This window comes from Microtus pennsylvanicus, chromosome 21 (assembly GCF_037038515.1).
Source record: "Microtus pennsylvanicus isolate mMicPen1 chromosome 21, mMicPen1.hap1, whole genome shotgun sequence".
NCBI lineage: Eukaryota > Metazoa > Chordata > Mammalia > Rodentia > Cricetidae > Microtus > Microtus pennsylvanicus.
The window spans coordinates 23,087,883-23,102,638 of NC_134599.1; positions in this window are offsets into that span (position 1 = coordinate 23,087,883).

The following is a 14,756-nucleotide window of genomic DNA, read 5'->3' on the forward strand; positions in this document are numbered from 1 at the left end:
TGGGTGAAGAAGCAGAGAGAAAAAGAAGGGCAATCCCACCCCTTCTTTTTTTAGTTTTTACAGACATGATTAAAATTTCCATAGGCAAAACCAATAATCAATATGCATTTTAGAATCACAAAAAAAGCAGGTAGAACCTGACAAAGCAGTGCTCCAGAACAGGTAACACCACCCAGAAAAGGCCAGCATCGAAGGGGAATACCTGTTATTTCAAACCATTAGATAAAACCACTAAATGACCCTGAACCCTGGCCTCACACATGCCCAGACCTGTTAGCAAAGGTAATTGTGGGGGATTGACTTCATGTAAATTTGGGTGTTAGAACAAAGAGTAAATGTTTTGCTCTAAGGCCTCATGGAAGGTCATTCCATTGCCAGAACAGAAGTTACACTGTTGAGGCATTTGGGGACTGAAACCCATTTTGAAGGGAAGAATCATGGCTTCACAAGGTTTTTACAGATTTTACAGTAACTTTTCCAAAAGATAAGTGTTCCTGCCGCTCTGCTGCCTGGGTTTTCTATGTGGATGTGGAATATTCCCAAGAATATTAATTGCGCTGCCCCTATAGACGGAAGACCCTGTGGGGAAAAGACCTAGTCTCCTAAAACAGTGCCTACTAGGCAGTAGTCCGTTAGTGTTCTAGAGGAAGAAAAGCATTTTCTTTACCAACGATCACATCAATCTTGTTTGCACTGCCTTGACTCTAGGGAAGATGGAGTGATGGGTGGTATAATGACTGATCTGGGCAATGAGACCGTCGATCCTCTCTTAAGGCCACTGCTCAGAGTGATGTGTGTCAGGGCAACAGCAACTAGGAAATATGGAGACCTGCAAACCTAGAAAACCAAGCACCTCCAAGTCCCTGAGGGATCCCACTTGATCTATCCCAGCTCTCTTAGATTCCACTTGGGGCTGTGTTCTAACCTGCAGTTTGCAATTTATGGCTATAGACCCAGTCCAAACTTGACAGTGACCAGTGACTGGCTCCAAAGAAAATGTGAGTCAAAACAAGTCATTTGGGAAGACCTTTGAAAGTCTGCCTCATCACGCCTCCCTTAATGACAAGTCTGCCTAGCTGAATCCTAGGAGATTCACAGATGGATTCTTCCCTGAGCTTTAGATATCAGAGCTCTCAGAGCCACGGGCAGACACAGGGAAGGGCAGCAGCTGGTACCTGAGCATGCCCACAGCCTGGCTTTCCCTGGCAGGGGCTATTGTGATGTCATTGAATCTCACTATAAAGGCAGAAGCTGTAGCTAAGAGGGGGCATAGGCTTGAGGAATGGCGCTACTGTGGGGCCTGGCTGCCCCACTGCCAGCGTATCTCAGCCTTGTGTTACTTGGTTCTTTAGTTTGTGGTGCATGGATACGGTTTTCTAGGCATCAGAACAAGGGCCAGGTGGCAGCCAAGAGAAAGGTACGTGATAACCACTCTTTCTCAAGTCACTTCTCCCCATGCTGACGTCCTATAGGTTTGTCTGAATGCCTGTTCTCTGGGCCATAGGGGGACCTGGATGGAGGGCAGAGGGGAGTTGAGACATTACTAACAGATGCTTCCTCCTTTTTCTTTCTTTCTTTCTTTCTTTCTTTCTTTCTTTCTTTCTTTCTTTCTTTCCTTCTTTTGATTTTTCAAGACAAGGCTTCTCTGTGTAGCCCTGGCTCTCCTGATTTCTGTAGACCAGGTTGGCCTTGAACTCACAGAGATTCTTTAGCCTCTGCCTCCCAAGTGCTGGGACTAAGGGAGGCACTACCTGCCTTGTCTTTCTCTTAATTCACTTCAAGAAGCCTTAGGATGGGTATGGTGGTGCATACCTTTAGTCCCAACAATTGGGAGGGAGAGGCAGGAGGATCTCTCTAATTTCAAGACTAGCCTGGTCTACATAGTGAGTTCCAGGACAGCCAGGACTGAACAGAGATTCTGTCTCAAAAATTGAAGAATACAAAGAAGAAGAATACAAAGAAGAAGAAGAAGAAGAAGGAGAGGGAGAGGAGGAGGAGGAGGAGGGGAATAGAGGGAGGAGGACGAGGAGGGGGAGAAAGGGGAAGGAGGGGGAAGAGGAGGAGGAAGAGAGGGAGGAGAAAGAGGAGGAGGGGGAAGGAGAAGAGGAAGAAGAAGAAGAAGAAGAAGAAGAAGAAGAAGAAGAAGACGATGACAAGGAGGAGAAGTCGAGCTGGAGGACGAGAAGGGGGAGGAGGAGGGTGGGGGAGGAGGAGGGGGGAGGAGGAGAGAGAGGAGGAGGAACGGGAAGAGGAGGGGAAGAAAGAGGGGGAAGAGGGGGAAGAGGGGGAGGAAGGGGAGAAGGAGAAGAGGAAGAAGATGAAGAAGAAGAAGAAGACAATGACAACGACGACGAAGAAGAAGACAACGACAAGGAGGAGAAGTCAAAGGGGAGGAGAAGAAAAAGAAGTAGCTTCGGTAGCTTTAGGATCTAGTATCAAATAGACACTGAGGAAGAATTACTAGGTATAGAGGAAGTGCTGTCTAGGAGTTCCAGCTGAAATGGAGCATTCATATGACTTAACTCTGGGGAAGTTGGGGAAAAGAATGTGGTAAGTAAGAGTGGTGTGGATATTGTCCATCGCATGGATGGGAGGCAGATGGTAGAGTGAGCTTGTCTTACGAAGAAAGATTTATAATCATATGACAAGACAAAGAAGGTTTCAGGGAGTGAATTGCAAGTGTCTATTTCCAGTGGGAGAGGGATTGTCTGAGTACATTGTTTGTGTGTTTGAAACATCAGTAGATCACGCCTCTTCTGAGTCTTCGATCCTCTGAGCAGACCATGAGCGGCTGGCTCTCCTACAGTCCTGCCATCTTCCCCAGACTTGGCACGCCCACCTCTTTATTGAGTCACTCCAGTGAGTGTGTGGTATTGCACTGTGGTTTCACATGCATCCCCCACCCTGCCCCCCGATATATAATAACATTGAACAACATCTCAGGTTTATTAGTCGTTTGGAAATTCTCCTTTGTAAACTGCCTATTCAAGTCATTTGTGCATTTTTTGTTTGTGTGAATTTGTGTGTGTGGGTGTGGGTGTGAGTGTGTGTGTGTGTGTGAGCATGTGAGCATCTGGGTGTCTGTGTGTATGTTAGTGATGATCAAATTCAGGTCATTGCTCATTCCAGGTAAAGCTATTTATGTAGTTGAATTAAGTTCCTACTCTCTTAATGCCTCACTATGGGATAAAATTTCCCCCCCTGGCTGGGCGGTGGTGGCACACACCTTTAATCCCAGCACTTGGGAGGCAGAGGCAGAATCTCTGTGAGTTCAAGGCCAGCCTGGTCTAGAAGAGCTAGTTCCAGGACAGGAACCAAAAAGCTACGGAGAAACCCTGTCTCGAAAAAAAAAAATTCCCCCCCAGAACCCTCAAGGGACATGCTGATATCATAATGTAAATGACAGGGCCTAAAAGCTCCTTGTTAGGCTGGAGGTGGCCCAGAGGTGGGGAATGAAGGCTGCTCTTGCAGAGAATCAAGTTCAGTACCCAGCACCCATATTGTGTGGTCCTCAAACACCTGTCCCTGCAGATTCCCTCTCGGCCCCTCTCCATGGCACCTGCACTCATACGTACATACGCATACACACACAATTTAAAATAGTAAGAAAAGCAAATCTTTAAGGGTTCCTGTTGAACTGCACACAAATGTTTTAAGAACCCGAAGGGATATTTCATTGCTAATTATTTCCCAGGACTCCAGGATGGTTTACCCCTGGTGTACATACATCCATGCTATGTGGCTAGCACCTGACGGTGCTCAGGGTACAGGGCAGAGTTCTTGATGATTAAAATCCTTGTAGGGTTGCACAGCGCTTCATAAAGCACACACTCCATATTTATTTATTCTTTTTTAGTGGGCTTCCCAAGAATATTAATTGCGCTGCCCCTATAGACAGAAGACCCTGTGGGGAAAAGACCTAGTCTCCTAAAACGGTGCCTACTAGGCAGTAGTCCGTTAGTGTTCTAGAGGAAGAAAAGCATTTTCTTTACCAACGATCACATCAATCTTGTTTGCACTGCCTTGACTCTAGGGAAGATGGAGTGATGGGTGGTATAATGACTGATCTGGGCAATGAGACCGTCGATCCTCTCTTAAGGCCACTGCTCAGAGTGATGTGTGTCAGGGCAACAGCAACTAGGAAATATGGAGACCTGCAAACCTAGAAAACCAAGCACCTCCAAGTCCCTGAGGGATCCCACTTGATCTATCCCAGCTCTCTTAGATTCCACTTGGGGCTGTGTTCTAACCTGCAGTTTGCAATTTATGGCTATAGACCCAGTCCAAACTTGACAGTGACCAGTGACTGGCTCCAAAGAAAATGTGAGTCAAAACAAGTCATTTGGGAAGACCTTTGAAAGTCTGCCTCATCACGCCTCCCTTAATGACAAGTCTGCCTAGCTGAATCCTAGGAGATTCACAGATGGATTCTTCCCTGAGCTTTAGATATCAGAGCTCTCAGAGCCACGGGCAGACACAGCGAAGGGCAGCAGCTGGTACCTGAGCATGCCCACAGCCTGGCTTTCCCTGGCAGGGGCTATTGTGATGTCATTGAATCTCACTATAAAGGCAGAAGCTGTAGCTAAGAGGGGGCATAGGCTTGAGGAATGGCGCTACTGTGGGGCCTGGCTGCCCCACTGCCAGCGTATCTCAGCCTTGTGTTACTTGCAATTTTAGTTTCTGGTGCATGGATACAGTTTTCTAGGCATCAGAACAAGGGCCAGGTGGCAGCCAAGAGAAAGGTACGTGATAACCACTCTTTCTCAAGTCACTTCTCCCCATGCTGACGTCCTATAGGTTTGTCTGAATGCCTGTTCTCTGGGCCATAGGAGGACCTGGATGGAGGGCAGAGGGGAGTTGAGACATTACTAACAGATGCTTCCTCCTTTTTCTTTCTTTCTTTCTTTCTTTCTTTCTTTCTTTCTTTCTTTCTTTCTTTCCTTCTTTTGATTTTTCAAGACAAGGCTTCTCTGTGTAGCCCTGGCTCTCCTGATTTCTGTAGACCAGGTTGGCCTTGAACTCACAGAGATTCTTTAGCCTCTGCCTCCCAAGTGCTGGGACTAAGGGAGGCACTACCTGCCTTGTCTTTCTCTTAATTCACTTCAAGAAGCCTTAGGATAGGTATGGTGGTGCATACCTTTAGTCCCAACAATTGGGAGGGAGAGGCAGGAGGATCTCTCTAATTTCAAGACTAGCCTGGTCTACATAGTGAGTTCCAGGACAGCCAGGACTGAACAGAGATTCTGTCTCAAAAATTGAAGAATACAAAGAAGAAGAATACAAAGAAGAAGAAGAAGAAGGAGAGGGAGAGGAGGAGGTGGAGGAGGGGGAGAAAGGGGAAGGAGGGGGAAGAGGAGGAGGAAGAGAGGGAGGAGAAAGAGGAGGAGGGGGAAGGAGAAGAGGAAGAAGAAGAAGAAGAAGAAGAAGAAGAAGAAGAAGAAGAAGAAGAAGAAGAAGACGATGACAAGGAGGAGAAGTCGAGCTGGAGGACGAGAAGGGGGAGGAGGAGGGTGGGGGAGGAGGAGGGGGGAGGAGGAGAGAGAGGAGGAGGAACGGGAAGAGGAGGGGAAGAAAGAGGGGGAAGAGGGGGAAGAGGGGGAGGAAGGGGAGAAGGAGAAGAGGAAGAAGATGAAGAAGAAGAAGAAGACAATGACGACGACGACGAAGAAGAAGACAACGACAAGGAGGAGAAGTCAAAGGGGAGGAGAAGAAAAAGAAGTAGCTTCGGTAGCTTTAGGATCTAGTATCAAATAGACACTGAGGAAGAATTACTAGGTATAGAGGAAGTGCTGTCTAGGAGTTCCAGCTGAAATGGAGCATTCATATGACTTAACTCTGGGGAAGTTGGGGAAAAGAATGTGGTAAGTAAGAGTGGTGTGGATATTGTCCATCGCATGGATGGGAGGCAGATGGTAGAGTGAGCTTGTCTTACGAAGAAAGATTTATAATCATATGACAAGACAAAGAAGGTTTCAGGGAGTGAATTGCAAGTGTCTATTTCCAGTGGGAGAGGGATTGTCTGAGTACATTGTTTGTGTGTTTGAAACATCAGTAGATCACGCCTCTTCTGAGTCTTCGATCCTCTGAGCAGACCATGAGCGGCTGGCTCTCCTACAGTCCTGCCATCTTCCCCAGACTTGGCACGCCCACCTCTTTATTGAGTCACTCCAGTGAGTGTGTGGTATTGCACTGTGGTTTCACATGCATCCCCCACCCTGCCCCCCGATATATAATAACATTGAACAACATCTCAGGTTTATTAGTCGTTTGGAAATTCTCCTTTGTAAACTGCCTATTCAAGTCATTTGTGCATTTTTTGTTTGTGTGAATTTGTGTGTGTGGGTGTGGGTGTGAGTGTGTGTGTGTGTGTGAGCATGTGAGCATCTGGGTGTCTGTGTGTATGTTAGTGATGATCAAATTCAGGTCATTGCTCATTCCAGGTAAAGCTATTTATGTAGTTGAATTAAGTTCCTACTCTCTTAATGCCTCACTATGGGATAAAATTTCCCCCCCTGGCTGGGCGGTGGTGGCACACACCTTTAATCCCAGCACTTGGGAGGCAGAGGCAGAATCTCTGTGAGTTCAAGGCCAGCCTGGTCTAGAAGAGCTAGTTCCAGGACAGGAACCAAAAAGCTACGGAGAAACCCTGTCTCGAAAAAAGAAAATTCCCCCCCAGAACCCTCAAGGGACATGCTGACATCATAATGTAAATGACAGGGCCTAAAAGCTCCTTGTTAGGCTGGAGGTGGCCCAGAGGTGGGGAATGAAGGCTGCTCTTGCAGAGAATCAAGTTCAGTACCCAGCACCCATATTGTGTGGTCCTCAAACACCTGTCCCTGCAGATTCCCTCTCGGCCCCTCTCCATGGCACCTGCACTCATACGTACATACGCATACACACACAATTTAAAATAGTAAGAAAAGCAAATCTTTAAGGGTTCCTGTTGAACTGCACACAAATGTTTTAAGAACCCGAAGGGATATTTCATTGCTAATTATTTCCCAGGACTCCAGGATGGTTTACCCCTGGTGTACATACATCCATGCTATGTGGCTAGCACCTGACGGTGCTCAGGGTACAGGGCAGAGTTCTTGATGATTAAAATCCTTGTAGGGTTGCACAGCGCTTCATAAAGCACACACTCCATATTTATTTATTCTTTTTTAGTGGGCTTCCCAAGAATATTAATTGCGCTGCCCCTATAGACAGAAGACCCTGTGGGGAAAAGACCTAGTCTCCTAAAACGGTGCCTACTAGGCAGTAGTCCGTTAGTGTTCTAGAGGAAGAAAAGCATTTTCTTTACCAACGATCACATCAATCTTGTTTGCACTGCCTTGACTCTAGGGAAGATGGAGTGATGGGTGGTATAATGACTGATCTGGGCAATGAGACCGTCGATCCTCTCTTAAGGCCACTGCTCAGAGTGATGTGTGTCAGGGCAACAGCAACTAGGAAATATGGAGACCTGCAAACCTAGAAAACCAAGCACCTCCAAGTCCCTGAGGGATCCCACTTGATCTATCCCAGCTCTCTTAGATTCCACTTGGGGCTGTGTTCTAACCTGCAGTTTGCAATTTATGGCTATAGACCCAGTCCAAACTTGACAGTGACCAGTGACTGGCTCCAAAGAAAATGTGAGTCAAAACAAGTCATTTGGGAAGACCTTTGAAAGTCTGCCTCATCACGCCTCCCTTAATGACAAGTCTGCCTAGCTGAATCCTAGGAGATTCACAGATGGATTCTTCCCTGAGCTTTAGATATCAGAGCTCTCAGAGCCACGGGCAGACACAGGGAAGGGCAGCAGCTGGTACCTGAGCATGCCCACAGCCTGGCTTTCCCTGGCAGGGGCTATTGTGATGTCATTGAATCTCACTATAAAGGCAGAAGCTGTAGCTAAGAGGGGGCATAGGCTTGAGGAATGGCGCTACTGTGGGGCCTGGCTGCCCCACTGCCAGCGTATCTCAGCCTTGTGTTACTTGCAATTTTAGTTTCTGGTGCATGGATACAGTTTTCTAGGCATCAGAACAAGGGCCAGGTGGCAGCCAAGAGAAAGGTACGTGATAACCACTCTTTCTCAAGTCACTTCTCCCCATGCTGACGTCCTATAGGTTTGTCTGAATGCCTGTTCTCTGGGCCATAGGAGGACCTGGATGGAGGGCAGAGGGGAGTTGAGACATTACTAACAGATGCTTCCTCCTTTTTCTTTCTTTCTTTCTTTCTTTCTTTCTTTCTTTCTTTCTTTCTTTCCTTCTTTTGATTTTTCAAGACAAGGCTTCTCTGTGTAGCCCTGGCTCTCCTGATTTCTGTAGACCAGGTTGGCCTTGAACTCACAGAGATTCTTTAGCCTCTGCCTCCCAAGTGCTGGGACTAAGGGAGGCACTACCTGCCTTGTCTTTCTCTTAATTCACTTCAAGAAGCCTTAGGATAGGTATGGTGGTGCATACCTTTAGTCCCAACAATTGGGAGGGAGAGGCAGGAGGATCTCTCTAATTTCAAGACTAGCCTGGTCTACATAGTGAGTTCCAGGACAGCCAGGACTGAACAGAGATTCTGTCTCAAAAATTGAAGAATACAAAGAAGAAGAATACAAAGAAGAAGAAGAAGAAGGAGAGGGAGAGGAGGAGGTGGAGGAGGGGGAGAAAGGGGAAGGAGGGGGAAGAGGAGGAGGAAGAGAGGGAGGAGAAAGAGGAGGAGGGGGAAGGAGAAGAGGAAGAAGAAGAAGAAGAAGAAGAAGAAGAAGAAGAAGAAGAAGAAGAAGAAGAAGACGATGACAAGGAGAAGTCGAGCGGGAGGACGAGAAGGGGGAGGAGGAGGAGGGGTGGAGGAGGAGGGGGGAGGAGGAGAGAGAGGAGGAGGAACGGGAAGAGGAGGGGAAGAAAGAGGGGGAAGAGGGGGAAGAGGGGGAAGAGGGGGAGGAAGGGGAGAAGGAGAAGTGGAAGAAGATGAAGAAGAAGACAATGACTACGACGACGAAGAAGACAACGACAAGGAGGAGAAGTCAAAGGGGAGGAGAAGAAAAAGAAGTAGCTTCGGTAGCTTTAGGATCTAGTATCAAATAGACACTGAGGAAGAATTACTAGGTATAGAGGAAGTGCTGTCTAGGAGTTCCAGCTGAAATGGAGCATTCATATGACTTAACTCTGGGGAAGTTGGGGAAAAGAATGTGGTAAGTAAGAGTGGTGTGGATATTGTCCATCGCATGGATGGGAGGCAGATGGTAGAGTGAGCTTGTCTTACGAAGAAAGATTTATAATCATATGACAAGACAAAGAAGGTTTCAGGGAGTGAATTGCAAGTGTCTATTTCCAGTGGGAGAGGGATTGTCTGAGTACATTGTTTGTGTGTTTGAAACATCAGTAGATCACGCCTCTTCTGAGTCTTCGATCCTCTGAGCAGACCATGAGCGGCTGGCTCTCCTACAGTCCTGCCATCTTCCCCAGACTTGGCACGCCCACCTCTTTATTGAGTCACTCCAGTGAGTGTGTGGTATTGCACTGTGGTTTCACATGCATCCCCCACCCTGCCCCCCGATATATAATAACATTGAACAACATCTCAGGTTTATTAGTCGTTTGGAAATTCTCCTTTGTAAACTGCCTATTCAAGTCATTTGTGCATTTTTTGTTTGTGTGAATTTGAGTGTGTGTGTGGGTGTGAGTGTGTGAGCATGTGAGCATCTGGGTGTCTGTGTGTATGTTAGTGATGATCAAATTCAGGTCATTGCTCATTCCAGGTAAAGCAATGACTACATTTCTGGTGTATTTTTTTCTTGATTTTTGTTTGTTTGTCTGTTTTAGTTTTTTTTCCTTGTGGTTCTTCAAGGCACAATTTGTTTATGTAATCCTGGATGTCCTGGAGATCTTTCTGTAGATCAGGCTGGCCTCGAACTCACAGAAATCTGCCCGCCTCTGTTTCTCAAGTGCTGGGATTAAAGGTGTGTGTCACCACCGCCTGGCAACAGTATGTTTCTATTTATTTATTTATTTAGTAAAAACTTTTGTTTCTCATTTTACATACCAATCCCAGTTCTCACTCCCTCCCCTCTTCCCTTCCCCTCCACCTCCCCCCATTCACTCCTCAGAGAGGAGTCCACAAAGTCTAGCACATTGCTTTGAGTCAGGACATGGGGCCAGGGGCATGTGGAAGTAGAGGACAACCTGAAAGAGTCTTTTCATGTACCATACTGGTCATAGGGATTGAATATAGGTTGTCAAGGCTTGGCCACAGGTATCTTTAGCCACTGAGTCATTTTGCTGACTCCCACATGGCATCTTACCTGTTTGGTTGGCTATTTTCCTTATGAATGCAAGTCTCTAGAGTACTGGACTCATACACACAATAATCTAGGACTAATTTGTATGTGTGTACATTCAAGTACAAATGCCCATGGCACGCGTGTGGAGGTGAAGACGACTTGTGGAAATTGCTTTTCTTCTTTTACTCTGTGGGCTCCAGAGACAGAACTCAGGTCATTAGGCTTGGTGTCAAACACCTGTGCCTCCAGGGCAATCTTGCTGGTCCCTTAGTATACTTAATAAATTATTCACACGTAATTCGATGAGATGTAACTAATAATATGGTTACAGATGACAACCGTGTTGATACCTGATATAAAATGCGTCAATATCCCATAGATAAGGTGAGAAGTGTTGTCCATAAAACCCCCAATCTAGAGCATAAACTTGACTTTGTTTCTTTTTGTGTGTTTCTCTAGGTTACAAAGAAACATGAACAATTCCAGAAACATCAACTTAAAGGTCAAAATGATTCTCTCCCTTATTGATCAGCTCAAGGCTGGTGACTGATCAACCGTGGGCCATGCTTTCAAACTCTAGTCTTGAACAGCAGGCGGAAGAAAGTGGAAAAAGGGTGTTCCTGGAGAGTACCCCCATCTTTCTGACATCTTCACTTCCAAAGTCATGCAGACAGCTCCATAACTCCTACATTGTTTGCTTTCCTCGTGCTTCTATGTCCCATACATTTTCATGGAAAGCCCAAAATATGGGGAAGGAGAATGGGCAAAAATTAACTACCAAGAGTTTGGTGAGGGAGGTCCATCTCCTTATTTCGCTACCACGGATGTGGATGTGGGGTAGACATCTTTAAAGGAAAAGATGTATTGGGAACCTGTGTCCCTCACTACTGCATTCCGGGGTCACTTCTAGTACATGATGAAGACAGTATAGTTTGCTTGCAAAACAAAACTTGATAGCTGGGCCGTACCACTCATCAGTTTCACGATGTGACTTCATCTTTGCTCCCCTAATTGTTAGATGATGTCAGTAGTCACTATGCTCATGGTCTCTTTACTCCTGTTACAGTTTCACAGCTGAAAAAAGCTGGAATGATGAATATCATTGAAGCTGATCTAACAAGGTAAGCAGAGTCTGTCTCCAGACTGTCCTATGACAAATACCATGATGGCTGATTTCATGTCAACATGATCCAAACTGGCAGCATTTTGGAAGAGATTGCCCTCTCTAGATTGCCCTGTGGACAAGCCTGTGCTGCTTTTTAAAATTTTTTTTTTATATTTGGTTTTTCGAGACAGGGCTTCTCTGTGTAGCCCTGGCTGTCCTAGAACTCACTCTGTAGACCAGACAGGCCTTGAACTCAGAGATCTACCTGCCTCTGCCTCCAAAGTGCTGGGATTACAGGTGTGTGCCACCACTGTCCGGCTACATTTGATTAATTGATGATTGATATAGGAAGGTCCAGCTCACTGTGGGTGATGCCTGGTGGTCTCAAGTAGCACAAGAAGGCAGGGTGAGCAAGCCAAGAAAGCAATCCAGTAAGCAGGGTTTCTCCACGGCCTTTGCATCAGCTGCTGCCTCCTGGGTCCATCTTGCCCTGAGGTCCTACCATGACTTCCGTCAGCAATGGAGTGTAACCTGAGAACTGTAAGCTGAAACAAACCCTGTCCCCCTAAGTTTGTGGTCATCGTGTTTCAATACAACAATGGAAATCCTAGCTGCAACACCATCTTAACCGTAGATGCTGTATGTAAAATCCTGGGACTTTTACTTCATTTACTGTGACAGCAATTGCCTCCTTCCTAAATTAACTTCCTATTCTTATTGGCTGGCTTACTGGTACTTTAATATCACTTCAATTCTACTGACATCCCCTTTTGTGTTCAGTATTTCAGGACACTCTACTGGCTGGAGCCAGGAATATTTATTCGGATCCATAGACAGGAGTCTTGAAAATATCTTGCAACATTTGGAAAATGCAAGGTCAGGAAACAGTTTCTGGGTAGGGGATAGAGAGAGGGAGTAAAAGGAGGGAGGTAAAAGAAAAGTGAGTTTGAGCAATGGAGATTAATATTTTAAGCTTTATTTATTCCATGTTTTATATGGGTATTTTACTTGCATGTGTGTTTGTGCACCACATTCATGACTGATGCCCACAGAGGCCAGAAGAGGGCATTGGATCCCCTGGCACTGGAGTTACAAATGTTTGTAGACTACCACGTGGGTGTTGGTAAGCAAACTTGGGTCCTCTGGAAGAGCAGACACTACTCTTAACTGCTGAGCCATATCTCTAGGCCCCAAAGTGTGTGTGTGTGAGTGTGTGTGTGTGTGTGTGTGTGTGTACACATCATGTACATGGTGGTCAGAGGAGAAGCCACAGGATTCAGTTCTTTCCTTCTAACATGTGGGTCTTAGGGATCGAACACAGGTCTTCTGGCTTAATGGCAAGCACAGGTTGTGCGTGTGTGCATGTGTGTGTGTGTGCATGTATGTGTTTGCAAAACTTGGGGAGCCATGCAGCTGGATTTTTGAGATAATTAGCCTTGGCTGTCCAGTGAGCCCCAGGGCATCCACTTTTCTCTGCTTCCCCAGCACTGGGGCACTGTGTCCCTTTCTTTTCATGTGGGTCCTGGGGATGGAACTCAGCTTCTTTCTTTGTACAGCATGTCCTTTCCTCACTGACTCACACATCTTGCTCTTGGTGGAGGGATTCTTTACATAAATAACTGATGTTTGTGAATGCAACCCCTCCTTTCATCTCTCCCTTAGACGAAAAATGGTTTGAACTTGAAACAACCACTCTCTCTCTTCTTACTAATTTTATGCCTACTGATCCCAAAGAAAATGAAAACATTTCTTTTTGTCAGATCAAGACTTATGAAAAACTTAAAAGAGCCCCAAGATTGGTCTTCCTCCGGCTCTGACATTGTGGGTACGACGGGAAACCGTTCTTCTGACTCCAGCATGTCTTCTGTATCATATAGTGACAGCTCGAACCCATCCCTTCCAGTCTTTCCTGGAAGAGCAACGCGGCAATTCCGGAGTCATAGCTTCCCTGCTTTGTCCCGAAAGGAACCACCTGCTCCCAGGAGCCGGGGCTCATCCCTGCCTACATTTCAGAAGACAGATCTTAAGAAACATCTTTTAAATGAGAGCCTAGGCCCCCTAGTATGGGCTCCACCTGAGCTCTCTCCTATAGTCAGAGGAGAACTGGAAGGACACATATCACATAAGGTTTCGACTTTGCGGGCACAAGCGGTGCCTCTGCCTGTGAAGAAATCCTGGGAAATACTTAACCATTTGATGGATGTACAAGGAGTCCCTGAACAAGGGCTCCCCAAAACTCAGTTACCTACACTCCTCCCTCAGAGGGCTGAGCAAAATACCAACAGATCTCCAGATGCTCCATCATTTCATGTCCATGTAAACATTGGGGTGAATTCTGAATTAAGCAGGACGGAAGTGTCACAGACGCTGACCTCAAACAAGCAGTTACAGTCTGAGAATGACCACCAGGTTCTTAGCTACAACCCTGTAGCTAGATCAATGGGCACTCCAGCTCCCATTAACAAAGTTCGGGAAGAAAACACTTTAATAAAAAAGGATCCAAGGAATGTGTTAGAGCTGAATATAGATCAGAGGGTCCCCGGTCTCCCAGAACAAAGAATACAGCCACAAAGGGCACAAGTAACTGACGTGGAACTGACAGCCCAGGTAACACGCTCAGCCATGGTCAGCAGAAAGGTCACTCCAATGGCACTGCTTCAGGTTATGGGCTTGATGGGAATGATCCCAGAATCACATGCGCAGGTGATAGACTGCGTGTGGTTTCCCCCGCAGCCACCAAATCAAGCAGAAACAGTGAATCTAACTCCTCAGCCATCAGAACAAGTAATTGATCCAAAAACAGTAAAAATTCAGTATTCAGCTACGGAATCAAAGAGTATGGCCTCAAGACAGAGTCCAGTCACAGATAATATGAAGGTAACTCCTGCGGAATTGCTTCGCATCATGGATTCCATGGGGATGATTAATGAATTATACCCACATGTCATAAAACCAGCAGAAATAGCCCCAAAGCCACAATACCAAGTCATGGAATCGGCAAAGGTGGATATACTGCATGGCCACCAAGAAATACCACCAGAAGATAAGAGTCTAGGGCTACAGCAATCAGTTCTGGGAACTGTGGAAGTGATCCCCCAGCCTCAGCATAAAGTCATGGGAACACCGAACACGACCTTGGGCCCACAGAATCAAGCCACAGAACACATTGGGATTGCTCCCGGTCCAATACATGAACATATATTGGAAATTAGCTCAAGTGCACTTCCTAAAGCCATTGATTATACGAAAGCAACCCCAGTGGCACAGCAAACCATGGATTTCATGCAGAAAATTCCACCAGGAGAGCCACACATTACAGAACCTAGGGCTTTGATCCAAACTGAAAAGTTGACCACACTGCCAGCCCAGCCAGACGTTCTGACTTCTACTGTCCCA